The sequence below is a fragment of the Corapipo altera genome, unplaced genomic scaffold, assembly GCF_003945725.1.
Source record: "Corapipo altera isolate COAL_440 unplaced genomic scaffold, ASM394572v1 151, whole genome shotgun sequence".
Lineage (NCBI taxonomy): Eukaryota > Metazoa > Chordata > Aves > Passeriformes > Pipridae > Corapipo > Corapipo altera.
The window spans coordinates 888,197-893,253 of NW_020884976.1; the positions used below are offsets into that span (position 1 = coordinate 888,197).

Here is a 5,057-nt window from a genome sequence, read left to right on the forward strand (position 1 = left end):
TCTAAGACAGAAGCAGCTATGGAATGATTATTGCCTTCACTGCTGATGACAAAATGCTGCTGTCTAAAAGACCAAAGTTACAGAGATCAGAAACCTCCAAAAACTGGGGCTGCAATGGCCAAAGCAGTAAATGTGTCAGAGTGGAGGCAGAGAGGGCACAAAATCATAGAATTACACAATAGTTTGGGTTGGAAGGAAGATTTAAAGGCCGTTGAGTCTCAACCCCCTGCCATGAACAGGTACCTCAGGTTGCTCAGAGCCCTGTCCAAGCTGGTCCTGAATGTTTCCCTCTGTGAACAAAAGCACCATCCTTTCCTGCCCACAGTGTGTTCTGTGGCATTAGGTACCAGAGAGGATGGGGCTGGAAGATACCCCTGTGCCATCTGTCAGACAGACCTGGAAAGGAATGGTTACCTGTCTCTCCTGGTCTCTCCTGGTGGCATGGCTGGACACAGATTCCTGCCAGCACAAGTCCTGCCTTTCCTGGTTCGATCTCCTCTCTGAGACCAAAGGCTCAGGGTCAACACCTGCTCCTGTTGCTTATTTTTCTGTTCTTGTGCAAGTTACTCAGATGGTTCAAATCACACTGGAAATGATGGGAGAACTGTGGAGAATTGGCTGCAGATCTTCTCTATTCCCAGTGTCAGGAAGAACAACATCTAGTCAGGAGGCCTCTCCTGGACTTAAAAGGCTGTCCAAGCTTGCTCTGAGCCACTGAGGTTTCTGCTCCAGCCATGGGCCATGTTCTTCTCTTTGAATTGTGTTGGTTGTCGTGGTTTTCTTCCCAATTACTGCTTGCTGTACTTCCTCTTGGAAATACGTTCAGGGCTGTTTCATTACCCAGTCCTTTGTTTTCCTTGTTCTGGTACAAATGTATCAGCATCTACAAATGTGACCCTAACAGGCCGTAAAAGCTAATCACAGGAGGCTCCTGCCTTGCCACCACCCCACAGGACAATGCAGCATTAACCAAAGGTCTGAGCCAGGCATCTCCACACCTCGTTAAGGGACAAAACCCAGAGCCCCCTGTGGTGCTGGCAGGGGAGCTTTGTTGGACACCCAGCACAGTCCACCAGGAACCACCTCCAGGGAGCTCCAAACCAGCACGTTGTGTTCCAGCCAGTACAAAGAACCCCCAAACCTCACCTCAGACAACACATTCCACTGATCACCACTGGGAAACTGAAACCCTTTAACTTCCTGCAAAGCTCTTAAAAATCCACCTTCCTCCTGCTTCCCTGCCCCCGGCGTGGGAAGGGCAGGGAGCCCCATGGAGAAAAGCTGGGTGGAGGCAGCAGCAAACACAGAGCTGATGAAGGAGGTGTTTTTCCTGGGGGTTGGCTACCCCTGGCTGGTGCTGTGGAGTGCAGCCCACCAGGGCTGAGCACAGCAGGGAAGTTGCTGCTCTCTCCATCCCTCCAAGAGTCCTCTTCAGGTCAGGGAATCAAAAGCTGCTCCTTTTCCAGTTGGTAGCACCACCAGCAATGCTTCAAATACTGCTCCTGCTCTCTCTTTGACACCAGAGAGACCTGGAATGTGCGGGGAAGAGAAGGGACAAGCACTGATCCCTTCTCCCCCTTTCAGGTCCTGGAAATGAGTTTGTCTTCCTTTCTGGAAGTTTGCCCTTCAGCTGGGAAACAGGGATTGATTTTTTCTGAGGGTTGTAGAAACTGGAAATGAAAACAGATAATTTTAATATTAGCAACAATTTCATTTCATTACCACCTTTTCTTGCTAAAACATCTGTGTTGCTCTTTGCCAGATCAGCTCCATGGTTTGCAAGAGCAGCCAGAGGAAATGATATTTGGACTTTTATCACAGTGTAGATGAGAATCTTTCTTGTTGGATCTGTGCAAATGACAGTGGCACTGAATTGTGATTTTTGGAAACAGAATAACTACTCCTGACATCTCCCCAAACTTGATCTTTACAGGCTTAAATATTTTCCTCATCACATTATGCTTCTTCCAACTGTCTTTTTATAGCCTAAGACAAATGACTTAAACATCACAGTAATATAAAAAAGATATTTTTCAGGTTGGGAATCTGTTTGATTTCTGTGCACACACCCAGGGCTGTACCCAACATGTCAGGCAGGACTGTTTCATTTGGAGGGATTTGGTTTTAAATGGGTGAGCACTTGATTGTTATTGAATAACACGACACAGCAAGCGATGTGTGGCTGGGCACTCCTCTATCCTGCTATCATTCCATAGAAACCATGCACGGAAAAAAAAGAAAGGAGAAATCAGAGAAAACCTCAAAACCTCATTATAAAACCCAGCTCAAGGTTTTTATGAGGTTGGGTAACTCTCAGAAGTCTTCCTGCAGAAGTGCTGAATCCACACCTTCCTTTCCCTTTCCCTTTCCCTTTCCCTTTCCCTTTCCCTTTCCCTTTCTCCTTCCTTTCCCCCTTCCCAAATCATCCCAAACCTTCCCTTCCCTCTCTAAATGGGATAATCACTCTGTTGTTTCAGAGCAACAATTAAGCTCATTAACGTCTTTTTCCTTAAAAAGACAAAGCAGTTCCCTTTGCTTTGACTAATCCAACCAGCCACTAGCAGCCTGTCAGCCAAAGAGACTTTATAAATCCTTGGCTGTGCAGGTGAAGGGGGCGTGTGGAGACAGTGGGGACCTGCTCAGCATCCTTGGGAGGGATTTGATCTCTCGGGTGTAGGAGACTCTGTTGCCTCTGGCTGAGGCTGAGCCTGGGGCAGGGAGGGGCAGGTGGGGACCTGGGGCAGGGAGGGACCATGTCCTGCCTGCCAGGGCTGTGCCAGAAGCTGTGTCACCCACTCCAGGAGGTGCAGGAGGAGTTGAACAGGCTGTACGGTGTCGGGAAAGATGATTTATAGGCCCTTCCCAGAGACAGGAGGCTGTGGGTTTTCAGGACACACTCAGAGCCAAGTCCTTGTAACTTTAACTGGCCAAACCTGAGCAACGTGAGCCCTGCACCACGGAACTCCTGTCCAGCTTGTTCCTTGGCCAGGGCTCTCACCAGATGTCCCATTGACAGCTGACATTAGCACAGCCCAGGACTGCCAAACACTAATTCCATCAGCACCAAGGCCCCTTGTCCCCATCATGCATGCCTGGACACCCCTTTCCCATCACAATGTGACCTCTGACGCTTAACTGTGGGATTGCTCTGGTCAGAGTGTCCTGAGAGCTTCCCAAGCAACACAGATGACTCTGTGTCCTTATTGCAGACTCTGTGTCCTTGTTGCAGATCCTGGGTGGTGATAACCTCACGTGCATGAGCATGTGAGGGGTTTTTGGGAGCTTGTGGAACATCTCCGGTAGTTTCCTTGCTCTGCCCTATCCCACCTTGAGCAGTGGGTTCTCCCAGTACTACAGATCATTTAGTATTTTTCAGTCTGCCTTGTCAATCCCTCCAGGTACCTCCACGTCCTCCATGGGGGAGCTGATACCAGCTTGCAAGCCCAGAGCCATGCTGACCCCTGTGAGGCACCAGTTCACACAGGGAGGATGTGGGAAAGCACCAGAACTGTGCCAGAGTTCTTTAGGGGATCCTGGCAATAACTGACCATATTTCCCATTTATTTCCCTTTTCCCATAGAAAGGAAGTACTGGAAATGCCAAGGTAAGATTTGCCATCTGTTCCCTTTATCTTTCTTAAAGGGAATTGTACCAAAACACCTCAATGGAGAGACAATTCCTGCCCATGTAAGGGCTGATGGTGTCTCTTGGCTGTGTCTGTACCTGGCTGTGAGTGCAAACAGCAGCTCAGCTCCTCACAGCATTTTGGGCACTGAGAGCAGGAAGCCTCAGAAGGGATTCATCTGTAGAACAAGGCAGACAGGGTGGGGGAGTTGGTCCCTTTCTTTTCCCTTCTGCTTTGTAAAGAAGTTACAGACTGCCCTGGACAGCACAGCTGCAGCTGGGAACAGTCGTGTAACCAACTAAAATGGGTCTTGTGGGAAGCCAAGTCCTCTGTTGGATGTAATACATTCAAAGATCATTGGATAAGATGCAGAGAGACAGGAGAACAACTCAGAAGCTCCCACTTCCCAGAGGCTTCCCATGATTCAGACCTGTTTCTCTATTGTTTCCCCAGCACAATGACTCTTATTATACTTTTCTGGACCAAGGCTGGACTTTGGTCTGGTGGGACTGAAGTCATCACCTCCATCACCATGAGGTCAGACTAAACCCGGTGTGCACTGGAGTAGCCTGAGGTTCTTTGGCAGAGTTGGTCCTTTCCCTGCCTTCTTTCCCACAAATGCAGCTCTCAAAGTAGTTTCAGGGCACATCTGCCAAGGCAGCCACCACAAAGCTACCAAATTTGCAAGTCCTAAGTGGTTGGGAGGGGGAGAAAGATGCTGAGCACTCCTTGAAGTTGCTGTGGTGCTTTTCTTTACCATCAGACTTCAGGTGCCATTCCAACAGCCCTGGGAAAGCCTGTTGAATAGTTTTCCTTGGATTGACCTCACTTGTATTACTTGAACACAGAATTATCCCTTCTGACTGCAAGGCTGCTGCTGCAAAATCCTTCCCAGGCCTTTTCCAAAGCTTCAGTAACAGCAAAGGTGTCTTTTCAAGGACCACTAACTCCTGGAAGCACTCGCACAACCTCATTTCCCAGCTGTGTGAAAGCAATGAACCTCCTAAACTTTAACTGCTGCTCTGGAGTGCCTGGAAAGGTCTCATTAATTAGGAACTGTTCTGATTATACCTTGTTCTTTCAAGGCCACAAGCAGAGCTGAGCAAAGAATTGAAAACTAGTGATTCAATGAGTTAATTACTTTCAGCAGAGTTTGTGCTGTCCAGTGAAATGATCCGACTGATCCCATATCCCAAATTGTGTAGTTATGGCTTTAAGTGGGCTTGTCCTACTGTAACTTTATTATGACAGAGAGAATTCCAGCCCTTGTTCTCTGCTGGAACCAGTTACGTGGCTGTGACCTCACCCCAGAATCCCTGAGGTTGGAAAAGACTTCCAAGATCATCAAGTCAATGAAGATGGGGAAGGACCTTGATTTGAAGGCGTGAGGACACTGAGGGCACTTGGTGTGTTGAGCTGGAGCAGAGGAGAC

The 5,057-nt window shown here is 48.4% G+C and overlaps 1 long non-coding RNA gene across 1 annotated transcript; it reads right to left on the reverse strand.

The window, feature by feature from the left end:
• Nucleotides 1–1,320: 1,320 nt before the first annotated feature.
• Nucleotides 1,321–4,854, reverse strand: LOC113957748. Its single transcript, XR_003531286.1, has 3 exons — nt 4,767–4,854; nt 4,148–4,274; nt 1,321–1,670 (listed from the first exon to the last, which is right to left on the reverse strand). It is a non-coding gene; the product is annotated as an uncharacterized LOC113957748 (long non-coding RNA).
• Nucleotides 4,855–5,057: the final 203 nt, after the last annotated feature.